Source organism: Microtus oregoni, unplaced genomic scaffold (assembly GCF_018167655.1).
Source record: "Microtus oregoni isolate MIOR12 unplaced genomic scaffold, Mior012 000006F_ref0000085, whole genome shotgun sequence".
NCBI lineage: Eukaryota > Metazoa > Chordata > Mammalia > Rodentia > Cricetidae > Microtus > Microtus oregoni.
This window is the reverse complement of record NW_024543065.1, coordinates 4,704,121-4,722,661: the sequence shown is the minus strand read 5'-3', so window position 1 is coordinate 4,722,661 and position 18,541 is coordinate 4,704,121. Positions and strand designations below refer to the sequence as shown.

The 18,541-nt window shown below is 42.2% G+C and overlaps 1 long non-coding RNA gene across 1 annotated transcript; it reads left to right on the top strand.

The window, feature by feature from the left end:
* Positions 1-10,991: 10,991 nt before the first annotated feature.
* Positions 10,992-16,907, top strand: LOC121449609. The gene is made up of 3 exons (XR_005974537.1): positions 10,992-11,102; positions 14,964-15,172; positions 16,818-16,907. It is a non-coding gene; the product is annotated as an uncharacterized LOC121449609 (long non-coding RNA).
* Positions 16,908-18,541: the final 1,634 nt, after the last annotated feature.

Below are 18,541 nucleotides of genomic sequence, written 5' to 3'. Positions count from 1 at the left end.
CCATTCTGTTCTCAACAACAACAACAACAACAAATAGGCCAGACATGACAAGGCACATTTGTAATCCCAGCTCTCAGCAGGCTAAGGCAGTCCTGGGTCTAAGGACAACCTGAGCTGTAGTGAGACTGTATCCCAGAACATAAAACCAAACAGAAGTAGAGCTAGTCCATGGTTCTGCTGCTCTGAAACTCGAGCAGACATCACCCAACTCCTGAAGACCTTGAAGGCAAGGTCTGTGCGACCATTTGATACTTTAACCCTGCTTCACTCAACAGGGATCCTATTTTGCCTGTGGGAAAGACCAAAAACATTTATTTCAAGAATCACATACTCTATATAACTTTCTTTTACTTAAAAAAAATTATGTGTATCTAGCCTATTTTTAGATAAGACTATGTGGGGGAGGGGGTGAGTCTGTAGACCTAAAATACCTGTCCATCATAATCTCTTCCCGGGATTTAGGTCCCTCCATGGGGGGGGGGGGTGCCATGAGTTCCTGATGTCATCTAAAGAAGATTTTGCATCTTTGTAATTATTAGAGCCTGATATGAATTACAGATAACTTGTAAATTACCATTACTGTTCACGGAAGCTCACCTTTTAGAACCTTCATATTTCTCACTTTTTTTGCACAAATCCCTCTGGTGTTCACATTTCCTACCACACGGGGGCAGCCTTGTTCCTCAAGTCCTGCTAGTCTGCCACAGAGCTCTGTCTTGTTAGGGAGTTAGGAGATCTGAGAAGGAAAAAACAGCCTGAGGAAGACAAGCATTCCAGAGGGAGCTAGCAAAAAAGCCCCGTGGCCTCGCTGACCTCTAAAGTCCCTTCTTATCCTTATCTGTGATTACTAAGGAGAGGTGACAGTGGATCTGGGCTTGGGCTCACCCATCACAGTCCCTTGTAATGAGATAGGATAGAGAGGGGTGGGCAAGAGGCTGTTCCCAGCAACTTTTCCAGAGGGAAGTTGAGAAAACTGTAAGTTCAGAAAACGTTTGTGAGAGTCCAAGGGTCTCCAGGACAAAAAGAACAGAAGTTAAAAGCGAATGAGAACACAGGAATAAAGCAGTCAACGTCCACACCCCCGAGAGATGGCTTAAAACCAGTCCTCCCTTATGTATTATTCAATTCATCTACCAGCTGGGAGGAAGCCAACAGAATCAGCTGCTAATGGAAGCAACTTGGACAGCTTCTTGGAGGAGAAGCACAAAAACACACCACCCTATCAAGGCATAGTTTCAATTGTTAATTACGATTACATTGTAACTGGGTAATATTGACAGAGACGTAGCAGCCTAAATGGTGTTTCAAGGGAAAGAGGAGCTGAAAGAAGGATTTTTAAAAATAAAATTTTTTTTAAAAAAAATGAACTTACTTTTATTTTATGTGTGTGTGTGGGTTTTGCACCAGGTAAGTGTAGTGCCCATGGTGGTCAGAAGAAGATGCTGGGTCCCCTGGAACTGGAGTTGCAAGTTAAGAGCTGCTCTGTGGGTGTGAGACCCGAGCCTGGTCCTCTGCAAGAGCAGCACATATGCTTGGCTACTGAACTGCTTTCCCAGTTTTCTTAGCCCCAAAGAAGGCTTTCTTTTGTCTTCTGCAGACTTGCTTAGGATACAGACTCTCTCTGTGTTCATATCTGGTCCATCTGAGGTACGTGTACTTTTTTTTCTTTTAAGTAAGTCTTTTTAAGATGCGTTTGTTTGTTTATAAGTGTTCTTCATTAGATCCCATTATAGATGGTTGTGAGCCACCTTGTGGTTGCTGGGAATTGAACTCAGGACCTCTGGAAGAACAGCCAGTGTTCTTAACCACCGAGCCATCCGTCCAGCCCCAGGTACATGTATTTTTAAGTGAAGCAGGTGATGTCATACCTAAACAATGCCCACCACCAAAGGGAGCCACATTTTCCCTAGACAACTTTCCTGGTCACTGATTGTAGTGGTTTGGAAGAAAACGGCCTAGAAAGAGAGGGACACTCTTAGGATGTGTGGCCTTGTTGGAGAAAGTGTATCAATGTGGGGACGGGCTTTGAGGTCTTTTTCTCAAGCTTCACTCAGTGTAACAGTCCGTCGACTTCCAGCTGCCTTCTGGTCAAAGCATAGCCAGCACCATGTCTACCTGCACACCGCCACGCTTCCCATCCTGAAAATGGACTCAACCAGCCTCAGCCTCCGAAATTCTAAGCCACCACCTCAATGAACTGTTTTCTTTGTAAGAGCTGCCATAGTTGTGGTGTCTCTTCACAGAAAACAAAACAAAACAAAAAAACCTAAGGCACTGATTATTTTTGTTTTGGACAAAATATCTGAAGTCAATATTTAGATTAGTTTAGAGAGAAGATGACGGTATTTCTGGGTACAAGCTATGAGTCATGCAAAACAAGTTTCAACCCTGTCCTGCCCCTTAGGAGTCTGGCTCAGCAAGAGCCATTTCCTCATTCCCGTAGAGAAAGCAGGGTGGACAGAGAGGTAAAGCATCATTGAAACCTGAGTGCAAAGTGCTGAGCAGAGTTTCCAGCACACAGTGGATAACAAGGGGAAGATACTACCACCAAGAAATCCTTCCTTCTCTCATGTTTTACCAGTTTCCATAGAGTTTTTTTAAAAAATTACTATTATGATGTGTGGGTGTTTGAACTGCATGTATATGTACCACATGTATAAAGCCTCCGCAGACGCCTAGAGAGGACACCAGACACCATGGAACTGGAGTTAGAGGGCGTTCTGAGCTGCCATGCAGGTGTCAGGAACAGAACCCCAGTCCTCCGTAGGAACAGCCAGTGGCTTACTCTCTGGGTCTTCTCTTTAGTCCCCTCATGGATATCTTTAATTGATATTGTTGGGTTTTTCAAATAATACCACCACGTGCAAAGCAAAAACCCCTCACTTCAGCCTGCCTTTACTGCATTTTTTCCTGCTCTGTCTGTATTGGCTAAAAGGTCTAAAAGAAATAAGAGAAAGTAATGGGATCCTCATGCTAATAAATACTCTGCTGGTGCAGGCTTTGGGATATTGCAAATCCTGAGGCTAGAACAGGCGATCAGGCCTGATTTCCACCTCCTCGCCTCTGTACCCAACAAAGGTAAACTCTAGCCTGAATTCTGTATTTTCATATGTTTAGATATTTGAACTATTTTTCATTTTAACACGCATGCTTACACACTCAGTGTTTGTGTCAATGTGGAGGCCAGAGGCCAAAGTCAGTGTCTTTCTCAATCACTCAGCACCCTTTCCTCTTCAATTACATTCTAGTTATTTAGTGTGTGGTGTGGTGTGGTGTGTGTGTGCGCGTGTGCCACTTCCTGAGTGTGGAAGTCAGAGGCCACCTGGCAGGAAGCACGTCTCTCCTTCTACCATACAGATCCCAAGTTCTGACGTCATCCTTGCGGTCGTAGATTTTGCCTCTTATTTTTTAATTAATTAACTGTTGTTGTTGTTGTTGTTTCTCTGTCTGTGTGTGTCTGTGTGCATGTGTGTGCACACATATGAGCTTGTGCATTTGAGGTATATGTGGAAGCCAGAGGACAATTTTAAAGGTTCTCACCTCCCACCTCGCTGTGAATCGGCTTCTGCGCAGTGTGCTCCAGGCTAGTCTGCCTTTTCTGTCTCTGCCTTCTGTCTCCCCACAGGAGTGCTGGGATCACACACGTACACCACTGCATGGGGCTCTTCTAATATGGGTTCTGGGGATCTGTGTCAGGCTGCCAGGCTTCTGAGGCAAGCTCTTTTACCCACTGAGCCATCATCTTGCTGCTCTGACCTTAGTCTGAGGCAGGGTCTCTCGATAAACACTGAGTCCACTTACTTAGCTAGACTGGCTTGATTGGACACTGAACTCCAGGGATCCTCCTGTTCCACTTCCTCAAGGATTACAGTGCAAACTTCTTTTATATAAACACTGGGGCTCGAACTTGGTTCCTTAGGCTTATGAGCAAACACTTTACTGACTGAATAATCTTCCCAGCCCTTCAGGAAAAACATCTTAACTAGACTTTGGGGCCTTGCTTCAAAATAACTTTTTCATACATGTTTCTTGGTCTTCTTTGGGCTGGAACTATACTCGCTGTTGTCTTTAAGGTGCATGTGATATTCAATAATAAACTCAAAATTAACCCATTTGTTTCTGTTTAAACTTGGGTTTATTCAGTCCTTACTATTGTATAATAATCTTAGTATAAACACACTAATTTTTCCATTCTACTTGGAAGAAACTTTTGGGTTGTTCATACTTTTTGCTCTTACTAACAATGTAGCTATGAACATTTTTGTATATTACATCTCCATATAAGAGTTACCCTTATGATCCCTAAAGAGATATGAGACCAGGCATCTCTGCTGTGCTTTTGTCCATTTACTAATATTGTCATGTTGCTATTGCTGGAGCCATCCCCCCTCCCCCGCTCCTTTTTCTCCCCCTTCACGTCCTTCTCTTTCCTTTTCTGAAATAGGGCCACTTGTAGCCCAGGCTAGCTTCTAACTTGCTGTGGCCATGTAGCCGGGGCTGTCCTTTAATGTTTCTTGCCCTCCTCTGCCTCCCTGTGCCACCATGCTGAGCTATAGCAAGTTTCTTCTGAAATGCTTCCAAATCTCTTTTTCTTATTATTCGACTGACTTTGTTTGGTTGGTTCTTTTTCACTTGTTTGACTTTTTCTTGTTGATTTGTGCAAGCTTTTACAAGCTGGAACATCAGACAGACTCTTTGACATTAATGTAAATTACAATGTTGTTTCTGCAGATTGTGGCTTATCTGCCCACTGAAAGGTATTTTTTTTTCATGAACTACAGACTTTATTTGTAGCCTTTTGTAGTTTAGTTATTTTATAATTAGCTTTGTGCCTTGTTTAAAAATATACCCACCCCAAAACGCGTCTACTTTTCTTTTATGTTTTTTTTTTTTGTTTGTTTGTTTAAAAAGGTTTATCCTCAACATCTCAAGTTTTGAATTATCCTCAAATTGATGTTTTCCCTTATGGTATGAAGCAGGTGTCTTATTTTGTTTCCTGTGTAGATAGGTAATGCACAGAATCATGGTGTAGCACCTGATGTAAGCCCAGCTTCTGTGTGTACGTGAGCCTGACATTCGGCTCCGTTCACTTTCTGTCATCGGTGTATCTGATCCTGCACCAGTTCTCATCATGCGGCTTTGTAAGGAACGTTGCTCACATGCCCAGCCTAGTTCTCTGGGCGTGTTTGCCAAGTTTCCCTAAAGTCCCTCTCACTGGGATTGTATTAAACTATGTATTAGTTTGGGCAGTGGATAAAAATAACCTCTGTCAGGTACTCAAGTTTACCTATCTAATACAGTCGTCTCTGAATCTATGTACAACTTCGCTAATGTAAGTCAATAATTTGACTTTTACATAAAGGATCCAATGGATCCATTCAATAGCATGTCCCTTTACTGCAACTGACCCACTGTTTGTTGCTAGTATGTGCAGGGTTGGCTTACCCTCAGTTTGTAGTCTCATAGTTCTTACTGTCCCCGCCTGATGTGGGCTGTCCTTCTGTATGTGTTGCTTTTACTGATTGATGAATAAAACTATTTTGGCCAGAGGCTTAGCAGAGTAAAACCAGGCAGGAAATCCAAACAGAGATATATAAAGAGAGTAGGCAGAGTCAAAGAGATGCCATGTAGCTTCCGAAGGAGAAAGATGCCAGAACCTTAACAGTAAGCCACAGCCACAGTTAGTTTAAGATGTGAGAGCTAGCTAGAAATACGCCTGAACCATCGGCCAAACAGTGTTGTAATTAATATAGTTTCTATGTGATCATTCAGGATTGGGTAGCCAGGAAACTTAGTGCAGCTTCCATTTACAACGGCCGGCATTGCTCCTGTCACTTCCAGCAGAGGATGCAAAGCCAAAGTCTGAATCTCATAGACTTTCCTAAACGTGACTGTATCTATGGGAATCTGTTTTCACCACACAGTTTGGAAAGCAGGAGCATTGTGCAGCAAGGTAGCGAGGTATCAAGTTTACCTGCACTGAGTTCGGGAGTCCAGCTACACTCCACAGGCTCTGAGAAGCTGTTATAGACATACGAATGCTTCAGAGTCCCAAACTACACCTTTGTTGAAGAGTGTAATCTGAGTGTTTCTGTGTGGCCCTCAGATCCCATCCCCACCAGCACCCAGAAACACATGCTGAAATCTAACCAGCACATGGTGCTGATGTGAGGTGGAATTTGGGGAAATGAGTAGAACTAATGTCCTCAGAGTTCTCAGGGCCTGGGAGATGGCTCAGAGGTGAAGATGCTCACTGTACAAGTGTAGATGCCTAGGACCATATAAAATCGCTGGTGTGACAGCAGTCACTTGTCACACCAGCACTGGGGGTGTGGAAACAATCTCATCCAGAGAGCTCGCTGGCTGGCATGACAACCAGACTGCCCAGCCTAAGTGGGGAACTCCAGGTTCAGTAAGAGACTCTATCTCAAAAAAGAAAAATGCAAGAGAAGATGTATATAAATTCAGAGAGACAATGCTTCACCAGATAGGCAAACTCAATTACCTAAAAGAGGTCGTGTTAATCCACCACCTGAACTGATGTATAGATTTAATCTAGTTTCGGTTCGGATCCCAATGACACTAGGGGAACTTGTCAAACACTCCTAGAGAATGGGGCTGGGCACGTGGTCAGGGCTCCTTACAACACTGCATGATGAGACAGATGGACTAGAGAAACTGGATCGGGAGCCAAATGTCAGGTGGAGGGCAGCAGGGGAAGAGACCCACTCAAAGATGACCTCTGACCTCCACATGTACATGCATGAATGAGCACAATTACACACCCACATGCATGCATACGCATGCACACACTCACACACATGCATATATACACACATGCACACACACACAGTTAATAGTTCTAAGAGACCTGCGTGGCTCCTTACCATGGAGAGCAAATGAGAGGAGCAAATGTGAACTGCTCAGTAAGCCCTTACTAGGCACCAATGCTGCCAGAGCCTTAATTTTGGACTTCTCAGTCACTAGAATTATGAGACACACGTTTTTATTATTTACAAGTATGATATAGCATTTTGTTACAGCAACCCCCATGGGCTAAAGTGGTGGAATTTTATTTATTATTTATTTGTTTGTTCATTTATTCATGTATATGTTGAGGTGGGTCTTACTATGTTGTTCATACTTGCCTTGGCCTCTCAATTCTGTCTCAAGGTTCTCAATGCCAAGATTACTTGTGTGTGGTACCACACTGTACAACTAACAGTCTGATATTCTTGAAGGATAATGACAGCTTCCGGATTCCCTAATTTCCTGAGAGTTTCTTTAAAAGTCACTTAAAAAAAAAAAAAGAGGTCCACACTAAGAACCCTGCCCAATGATCTGATGCTCATTGAGCCTCCCCTAATGGATCTTTCTCCTTCAAATGGTGTTTTTATTTCATGGTGGCTAGCTAATACATTTAAACAAAGGTATTTTTTTTGAATATTCTATATACATGACCATGTCTTCTGACAATAGTATTTTTAAGTCTTTGTATCTTTGACTGGTTTTCATTCTATGTGGCTGCTAAGTACTCTCCTGGAGTGCTGAATGGAAGAAAAACCAAAATTTAGCTTTAAGCTTCTTTAATGAATTTTGATGTTTTTGTGTCCTCATGAACTTTCATTACAATCAGAATATCAAACATACTCATCACTCCAAAACATCTTCTTATGCCCCTTTATAATATTTTCTTGTCATTGCTGTCATCCCCAAGTAATTCCTTATTTATTTTTGGCCATCATAAATTATTTGAATTTCTTGAAACTTTATATAAATCCTTATGTGTACTATGTGTCGAGTTTCACCTGATCCCCTCGTTTATCATAACCACGATTATCTTGAGATCCACTACTGTCGTTGCTTTATCGACAGTCTATCCTTTCAGCTTCTGAAAAGAAGTCCATTTCAGGGCGGCAGGGAGATTTCCTACACACTCTCCTGGTGGTAGCCATTTGTACTGTTTCTTAAGTTTGAGCTGTTACAAAATAAACTGCCAGGAACACTGGTGAGCATGATGCCTGAAGTCTGCTCTCATTTTTAAGACTTCGAACAACACAGTCAGATTTAATGTTCTACAGGACAGTCAACCACTTCCCAGTCCTTTACCTGCCCTCAGCAACCTTTCCCATCCACGCTAACACGTTACCTTCCTTCTGCAGCTTTTCCCATCCATGCTAACACTTGGAAGGTGCTGCAGCTCTCCTTGTCATCGTATTTGTGCCTCTTTACTCACTAGTGACAGCTTACCTCCTCAGTGTCTGGCCTTTTGCATGTCTTTCGTAAACCGTCGGCCACAACTTTCCTGCACTGATTGATTGATGCCTCTTTATATTTAGCCATCGGAACTCTCCATCAGATATAGGAATTGCAAATATTTTCTGTAAGTCTATGGCTTACCTTCTCATTTTCTCAGTGTTTTTTTCAAACAGCAGGCATGCTTAACCTTTATGAAATCCATGCTTTAGTCTAAAAAATAAATACTCTTTTGATATAAGAGAGATTTGCCAAATTTGACATCATAAAAGTTTTCTCCTAAAAGTTTTTAGAATCTATTCTGAATTAGTTTTATATAACACAAGGTATAGATTAAAATTCTGCTTGGCTTTTGTTGTTGTTTGGGTTTTGGTGGGTTCGATTGTTTATTTGCTTGTTTGTTTGGCTTTTATCTCTGACTACCAGTTGATTTTAGGAGCAGTTCGTAAGAAAATCGTAACTTTTCTATTTATCTCAAGAATTTTGCATATTGATTACAACTCATGGTAATTTTCATGTTAGCGGCAAATCGTTCTAGATTCATAAAATGAATTCACAAAACTGCTCACCAGTGTCATCTGAACCTGGAATTTTCTTTTCTTTGTTTTTAATTATTTATTTATTTATTAAGGATTTCTGTCTCCTGCCCACCACCACCTCCCATTTACCTCCCCCTCCCCCAATCAACCCCCCCTCTCTTGTCAGCCCAAAGAGCAGTCAGGGTTCCCTGCTTTGTGGGGAGTCCAAGGACTTCCCACCTCCTTCCAGGTCTAGTAAGGTGAACATCCAAACAGCCTAGGCTCCCACAAAGCCAGTACATGCAGTAAATTAAAACCCAGTGCCATTGTTCTTGACTTCTCAGCAGTCCTCATTTTCCGCTATGTTCAGCAAGTCCGGTTTTATCCCAGGCTTTTTCAAACCCAGTCCAGCTGGCCTTGGTGAGTTCCCGATAGAACATCCCCATTGTCTCAGTGTGTGGGTGCACCCCTCGCTGTCCTGAGTTCCTTGCTCGTGCTCTCTCTCCTTCTGCTCCTGATTTGGACCTTGAGATTTCAGTCCGGTGTTCCAATGTGGGACTCTGTCTTTGTCTTCTTTCATCGCCTGATGAAGGTCAGGATGACTATATGTTTTTCTTTGGCTGAACCTGGAATTTTATTTGCAGAAAAAGTTCTGAACATTGATTTATTAACTTAATTATGAGGAAATGATTGCTTAGGTCCTTATCTACTGTTTTCAAGTTAATTGGCATACAGGAATGTTTATGGCATTTTTATTTTTAAATACTGAATTATCTTTATAATAATCATTTGCACATTCTCTTATCTTGTATTCAGTTACTCTAAGGTAAATAGATAGTTATAAACGTAACAGTTATTTTTGTTCATTAAAAATGTTTAAATTAAAATAAATATATAAATATATCCACACACATAAATATATAAATGCAAGCTTCCAAGTATTTTTAGTGTGACTTGAGTATATATGATTTTAGGGCTGGCCACTTTGTATTAGATAGCTGATTGGGGGCTATCCCTTGGAAGAGGCTAATCCTCCCTCTCTCCGCACTCATTAGTTGCCTGTAGTTCTGTCTAGGTGAGGATCCCGTGAGAATTGCCCCTTCTGTGTTGGCATGTCTATTGATACTGTCGTTGTTCAGGTGATGCTTAGGCACTCTTTGCTTTTAAGAGCTCTCTCACTTAACTAACCACATTCATTTGGCTTTGGTTAATTCTGAGCGCCCTATTGTTTCCTACTTCTGCTTTCAATCTTCCTGTCTTCATGTTTAGATATGTCTTGTAAGCTGCAGATAGTTGGATTTTGTCTCATCCTGTTCTGCTTAAACATATTTAATATTTCACTTTTAACTGCAGCCTTAAATCCATATACTTTTATAGCTTCTGTGCATAGTTTTCTTCCACCTGTCCATTAAACATTTCTGCTGTCTGTTGATTGGTACATTGTGTGTGCTGCGTATGCGTATGTGTGTGCACGCACACGCACGGGGGAGGTGTTCTTGTCTATGCATGTGTGTGTGTGTACAAATGGACTCAACCTTGCAAGTGCACACGGAGGCCAGAGGTGGCGTAGGCTGTCTTCTCTATTGTTCTCAATATTGTTCTTTTTGTGAGACAGACTTGCTGAAGCTGGAACTTGCTGTTCTCTGTTAGGCCAGCAAGACTCTGGGCTCCAACTCTCTCAACCCTCTAAGACCTGGATTTGTAGGTATGTCCTTCACACTCAGTTTTTTTAAGGCAGGTGCTGCAGATCCAAACACAGGTCTTCCTGCTTGGGAAGCTAGCACTTAACTCACTGAGCCATCTCCCTTGTCCTTCCTTGGCATTTCTATTGGTTCTTCCTCACACTGCTGTGTATCTCCAATTGTCTATTGAAATCTGACTGATTAAGTATCAATAGTAGTGCTTGGAAATGTCTTCATCGGTGACATCTGAAGCCTAATAGGACTCCACCTTCCCACAGAGAGACCTGAGACCACCTTACTCAAAGTTGAAAGAAATCCCCTGCCCTCCAGAAGGCATCAGAAGCTTGTTCACTTTCTGTTCATTTTTACCCCAGGATACAATCCCTTCCAGGTCCTAGCTAGTGCCAGGCAGCCCTTCGGTTCAGCTTCCTGCTTTGTGTAACCTCGGCCAACAGCATTGAAAGAGGAAATGAAAATGAAAGTTCAAAATCGACAGAGCATGCAAGCTTTCGAGCACTGTTCGCTCCTCTTCCTGCTTCTCTGGTCTTGAGTCTCACAGCTTCCTATTCTCTCCTTAGTATGTGTTTTTAAGAAAAGCTTCTACAGCCCACCCTCAGCATTTCGGATGCCTTCAACAGAATGCTTGGTGAGTTACAAGAGTCTAGACATCCCGTCCTTCCTTCCCGAGTCATTTTGCTATCTTATTTTTTATTATTTCATCAAAATGTTCACATTTATGGGCATGAAGTTGTTCGTGGTGTTCCTTTTATCTGTTTGGTCTTCGCCATATCTGACATTTGCCAAGCCTCCTTTTTCTTCCTTAATTGGTTTTACTGTGGCTTTATCTCTTGTTGTTCTTGGTCAGCCTCTTTCAGACATTGCCTATTTTATTGCTTTTCATCAAAAAAAAAAAATTAACAGAATCTTCTTTCTGTTCACTGTGTCTTGAACTTTGGTCCATATTTTTCTACTTTCTAAGAGAGTTTCTTTGTCTTTCTTTCCCTCACTTCTTAAATAGGATAGATTCAGCAAATTTCAAGCCTTGTTTTTTAAAATAAAAAAAACAAGTTAACTGGATTTTATTCAGAAACGTCTACTAGCTAGCCACTCTGATGTTCCTTTGTAAATTTCTCATTTTATGTATATTGACTTTCCATTGTATTTATATTTGTTTTCATTTTGTGAGAAGTTAAGATAGTTACTGTGAATGGAGACTGCACTTCTGTTTCCTGGCTGCCCAGACCTGAATAATCGCACAGAAACTGTATTAATTACCACACTGTTTGGCCAATGGCTCAGGACTATTTCTATCTAGCTCTTACATCTTAAATTAACCCATTTCTATTAATCTGTGTATCACCGCGAGGCTGCGGCTTACTGGTAATGTTCTGGCATCTTTCTCCCTCAGTGGCTACACGGTGTCTCCTGTCTCTCTCTCTCTCTATCTCTGTTCAGATTTCCTGCCTGACTTTACTCTGCTAAGCCATTGGCAGAAACAGCTTTATCCATCAACCAATAAGCAACATATAAACAAAAGGACATGCCATATCAGGTTACTAATTTATTTTTAATTTTATGTGCATCGGTGCTCTGTCTGCAAACATGGCTGTGAACCACATATGTGTAGTGCCTTCAGAGACCAGAAGACAGCACTGGATCCCCTAGTTACAGATACTTGTGAGTTACCATGTGGGTGCTGGAACCACACCCATCCTCTAGAAGGGTAACAAGTGTCCTTAACCATTGAGTCATCTCTCCGGACCCTGGCTAGTAGATTTTGTGCTAGAATTTTCCTGGATTTCCACCTCCCCAAATATTTCATGTCTCAGCCTCTCAAGTAGCTGGACTACAGGTATATCACTATACCTGACTTCTTTTTCAATTTTCCCCGTCTTTCTATTCTTTTGTAGTGTGTCTGTATGCATATGTGTGTGCTGCCGAATGTATATTTGTTTGTTCGTGTGTGTGTGTGTGTGTGTGTGTGTGTGTGTGTAGTAGTAGTAGTAGTAGTAGTAGTAGTAGTAGTAGTAGCCAGAGGACAACCTCTATGTCATGGTTCTTCAGGCACTACCTACCTTGTGCTGTGAGACAAGGTCTTTCGCGACCTGCAGTTTTACAGGCCTGGTTGACTAACCCCAAAACCACCCTTGGACATACATTTTTCTACAGACCCAGCCCAGATATTACAGGTGTGGGTCACTATGTCTGGCTTTTTAACATGTTGGAGGAGAAACTAACTTAGGAACCTATGCTTTTGTGACAAGAGCTTTATTGATTAAATTATCCCCACTGCCCTACATATTTCTGTTCTTGAATATACCAAATTTGAAGGTGATAAAATTCTTTTTTGTTTACTCATTTATCTAATCCACAGAATAATCTTTCAACTCATGAGCTGGCTTGGCAGGTAAAGACTCTTGCCACCAAACTTGGCCACTAGAGTATGATCTCCAGAAACCATTTTATCAAGAAAGAAAACCAGTTCCTTCAAGTTGTCCTCTGACTTCCACACTCACACCTTGCCCAAGTACTCTTAAATGTTTATCTGCACACACACATAACACTCCATAAGTAAGTACTCTTAAATGTATATCTGCACATACACATAACACTCCATAAGTAAGTACTCTTAAATGTATATCTGCACACACACATAACACTCCATAAGTAAGTACTCTTAAATGTATATCTGCACACACACATAACACTCCATAAGTAAGTACTCTTAAATGTATATCTGCACACACACATAACACTCCATAAGTAAGTACTCTTAAATGTATATCTGCACACACACATACACACCATGGCACAAGTACTCTCAAATGTATGCACACAATCACACGAGTGCAAGTAGTACTCACGTAAACACACAACAGAATATAGTTGGATTATTTAAATCCATTACAATCATATTTTCTGTGGTACAGGACTATTTACTCCATTGACTCACATTATGATTGCAGGAATTTACACGTTATTTCTACTTTCTATTTATTTATAACTTATTTCTGTTCGTCCTATTCTGTCTATTTTATCTGCTCTTGTCTCCGGTACATTTCCTTACTCATATCACTCATTTGTCTTTTTCTTCCTTCTACTGAAGGGATTTCATGCACTGTTTTATTCCCCTGTGGGCAGTAATGCTTGAGTTTGCTTATTTAACAAGACAAGAAATTAACCCTCCCCACAAAGCACAAGGCCTAAGGACTCTTCTATCAACCTCCATTTCCTCCAACACAATTGTATTGCTCAGGATATATAACTAAGTTTCTAGTTTAGAAATAGAGTGGGCAATTTCCTCACCACTAGAGGGAAAAAAATGCATCTTCAAAATAGTTTTCTATGTATTTTAAAGTAATCTTGGAGCTAAGAACAGTAGTGCATGCATTTAATCCCAGCATCTGGGAGGCAGAGACAGGTGGATCTCTGTGTGTTCAAGGCCAGCCTAGTCTACAGAGCAAGTTCCAGGACAGCCAGAGACCCTGTCTCAAACAAAGGAAAAGGGAAGAAGGAAGGAAGGAAGGAAGGAAGGAAGGAATATCAGAATTTAACTTCGGCTATTCATTTAATGTATAAAGACGTTCAACTGTACTTTTTAGTTTAGCAACGTGTATTTACTTCATTGTCCTTCTGAAATTCAATTAAATTAACAAAATCAATAAAACATAAGGATTACAAATCAGGTATGATAGTTCATAAGTATAATCCAGCAGCACTGGAAGGCAGAGAAGTAGAAGGGTTAGGAATCCTGGGTTATCCTTGGTTACATAGTAAATTTGAGGTAAACCTGGGCTACACAAGACTCTGTTCCAGAAAAAAAAAAAACGAACAAAAGAGCAAATGCTTGCATTCATTTCTGAACAAACTCACATCCAGTCATGTGCACACTTGCAGTTGGTTAATTAAATCAAATGTCAAAACTTCTCAATAAACAAATAAAGCCGTTAACAAATATAGTGAAACCCTAACCCCTGAACCTGTGGCTGGAAGCTGACTTGGAAACAGGAACTGTTGGCGGGTGGTCGATAGAAATAACCAGACTAGCTTTATTATAAAATATTCAGCTTTAATAAGGGTAAGAAGAGGGGGACTTACAAAGCCAGAGCTCCCGCGAAGCACAGGAAACACAAAGAGGAAGCGGGAAGCACACCAGCAAGATTTTATAAGTAAATATTAGTCTAAAGGGATCACGCCCTACAAACAAGGTGATTGGCTGGGCTTCCCCTACAAGGAACTTTGGAACTGGACTGAAATCTTGAAGTGCGATCACCCTGAAGTACAGGGTGGGTCCTTAAGCCAAGGGCGTGTTTCTGTAAGAAAAAAATTCTGGGAGGAGGGGATGATGGAAAAAGATGCAGAGATGGAAGAGACAAGAGTGATATAACACAAGCCAAAGAATGCCAAGCACTGCCAGGCAGCCAACAGAATGGAGAAGAAAAGCATGTAACATATTCTCTCCCACGCCATATGAAAGGAACTAATCCTGCTGACACTTCGATTCCAGATTCCTGGCTTCCAGAATATTAGAGAACACATTCTCCATGTCACTAAGCTGGTGGCACTTTGTCATAACCACCTTGGGAAACAGCCCAAGGAGCAACTTGAACACAGAGTGGTAAGACAGAGCCCGCAGCTGGTATATGGGAACAGGTACATGGAGCAATAGCAAATTTACAAGGACACCGTGGACTTTGTTTCTACAGTTCTTGTCTGGTGAGCCTGTAATTGATACCATCCCCTTTCATCTTATCATTCTGTATTTCCAATGCCCTCAGCCAGAACTTCGGCTGCTAAAATCCTTTGTCTATGAAGTAACCCAAATTATTTGGAAAGGCCCAGGCCCTCAGATACCTTGTGCTTTATTTGAGGTTGTTGCCATTTTCCCTGACTCTAATATTGGTGGCCCTTGGTCCAGTCTGTCCTCTGGCCTCCACCACATAGAAACAAGCAAATTTCCTCTTAAAACATTGGCATCAGTTACGCTGTGTAGTAAGTAGAATAATTCCTGTTTAGCCTTTTGCGTTCATTGTGTAAAGAACCCAAAATAGCAGGGCGGCAGTCTCCTGCCTTCGTGTAATCGGTGTTGCATCAACTGATAGAAAGCATTCTCCCCCGGGCCTGTTTTTTGAACCTGCAGCAGCCAGAGTTCCCAGGCAAAGAAGAAAATGAGGAGCTTATTAGATAGCACTGTAGATAAGCCACTGTCAGGCCCACGTCTTGATGCAAGCATTGCTTTTTATGGGCAAGATGGTGTGATGTGACCAGAAACCAGAATCCCATTTTTCCCAAATACTATCTCCAGCTAGGATCATAATTCAGTTTTCCATAAGTAATTTCACCATTCACTTAAGCCAGCTGCTTCCCAGTGGTGTGTGTGGCCAACCCAATTATTTCCCTTGCTCTGAAATGAGTGGTCTGGTCAGAGGTAATGTGGACGGGAACACACTGCTGCTAGTTAAGGCAGCTTGTGAGCTCACAGATAGTGGAGCTGGCAGAAAGATTATGAGCAGTAAAAGCAAAACCGTTTCCAGAATATGTGATCATTCCAATCAGGGCGAATCTTTGTTCCTTCCATGATGGAAGAGATCCAGTATAATCAACCTGCCACCAGATGGCTAGCTCATCGGCCCTGGGAATGGTGCCATATTAGAGACTCAATGCTGTCCCCTGCTCTTGACAGATTAAGCACTTGGCAGTAGTGTTGCCAAGGTGACCCCTGCTAAGGGAAAGTTCATGTTGCTGAGCACATGTATAGCCTCCTTCCAGACTACTCTGCCCATTCTGCTTAGTGGTCCCTTCGTTCAGCAGTAAGATGGCTGGACAAAGACACTGACGGTCATCTGGCTAGGGTGACCCCGTATCTCTGCCTGATTAGCAGTCTTCTCTGCGGTGGGTATCTGGAAGACAAATAGTTTTACAGTTTGTACCCATTCAGAAAACCCCCGTATAACTCTTTCACGGACTTCCCTGACATCTGTTTCCCAGTCCCGTCTCATTCCTTCCAAACTGCTGACCTTCTAGGTACACCATTAGCAGCTGGCTTTAGCTCATTCCAGTTATCTGTCAGTCATGTTTGTGTTTGTATTTGTTTTTCCTAGACAAGCTCTTGCTATGTTACCCAGAGTGGCCCTGACTCCTCAACTCGAGGTTCTCCTGCTTTAGGCTCTGTGAAGATGACAGATGCGTGTCATTATGCCAGCTTTATCTTTCACTTTTGGCATACTGCACCAAACAAATACTGTTTCAATTTCTTGACCTGGAGACTTCACCACTGTCCATCAGACCCCTAGAGAGGGCTGGGAATGTCACCTGGGATACCGCCGGTGAATTCGAACTAGGTCTTCTTTCTCCACTACAGGATTCTATTCGGGGACATACTGTAAGAAGAAACCTTTATTATCTTCAGCACTCTCAACCAACAGAAATCCAGCCTTGTGGTGGCTAGTACGAAAAGGGACTCGAAGGATCTAGATCAGTAGTTCTCACCTGTAGGTTGTGACCCCTTTGGTGTGGAATATCAGCTATCCTGCTTATCAGATATTTACATTATGATTTATATCAGTAGCAAAATTTCAGTTATGAAGTGGCAGCAAAATAATTTTGTGGTTGGTGGGGTCACCACAAGATGAGGAACTGTAGTAAAGGGTCACAGCATTGGGAAGGCTGAGAACCACTGCTCTAGATTCCTCTTTACCAAGTGGGAATAAAAATGAATTTAGAATTGAGAGGCAAAAAATCAATTTATGGCACAAAGTTCCTATCTAGTTGACCAGATCGGGTGAGAAACCCACTTCTCTAATAATTAGGGAAGTGTTGTTTGAGTGTTCATAGACTGGGGGCCAGAAGTGAGAAGGACTTCCTCAAAAGAGACAGGAGCTCTCTCCCCAAAAGAAGAAAACTAAAAAAGGTTCCAAGGAAAATGTTTTCCTGGGCTACTCAAATGGGTAAAGGCACTGCTTCCAGACCTGACAGCCTAAATTCAATCCCAGGGATCTACATGGAAGGAAAGAACTGACTCGCGAAAGGTTCCTCGCACTGTGTGCTGTGACGTAAGGGGTGTGTGTAAGCACGCTGGCTCATGCGCACACTCACTCACCGACAGTTTTGCTCAGTGTCACTCAGCTCTCCTGTGTGCCACCACAAACATGCCCCTCATCCTCAGTAGAAGAAAACTCATCCAGCTACCGAATTTAAGCTCAAATTCAGAAATCTCTGAACACAGTCCATTTTGATCGGCTCCAGTTGTGGCCGAATGATGAGTGATGGATTCATCGTCACTATACGACTGTGTGTGTGCTAAAGAAGATGGAAACAACGAGGAGGAGCAGCAAGTGCAGCAAGTGACGGGATGACCATTGTAAGCTTTTCCCCAACAAGAGGAAAGGAAGTAAGGGCTGCACGTCTATAGCAGGACAAGATCTCCAGTCACCCAGTCAGAGTTCCAAGCTTGATTCTGCCTCAAAAACCCAGTAAGAATGTAACATCACTCATCCTTCTACTTGACAGGTCTGAAGCCTGGAGACATTGCCCTTGGGAAGCAGACCACCTTCAACAACCTTTGCACCACTGAGAACTTTCTAGAAATGCCTTAGAACTTCCCATGACTGTCAGCTAATGACATTTGAGGAACTCTATCAGCTTGTTACCAGAAATCTCAGAGTCATGAATTTTGAGCCTGAATCTTCTCCCTCTCGTTTCTGTCTCTTGGAAACTAGCCAGTTTCCAGGGAGCTTAGTTCAGTGGCTTTTGCCGTGGACTCTCTGGGAGGTAGGAGAGGGGACATGCTGGTGTTATGAAGCTTGGGTATAGCATCGTACTCCAGCCTACAAGCTGGTTACCACTCAACTGGTGTAATAGAAGGGACTGTGTTTATGGTGAGGAGCATAGAACACTTTGAGGTGGACTCCTGAGGAATGAAGGATCTCTGACCCAACTACTGCCTGGTCTCTGCAATCATAGTTTACACTAACTTGATGGGAGACAAAAAGCCTACTTGCTCTAATTGGCACAGTAGATACTTGATGTCACCAGAACAGATTAACTAGTCCACTGGCAAAAAGAACTGTGCCAAAAGATATGACA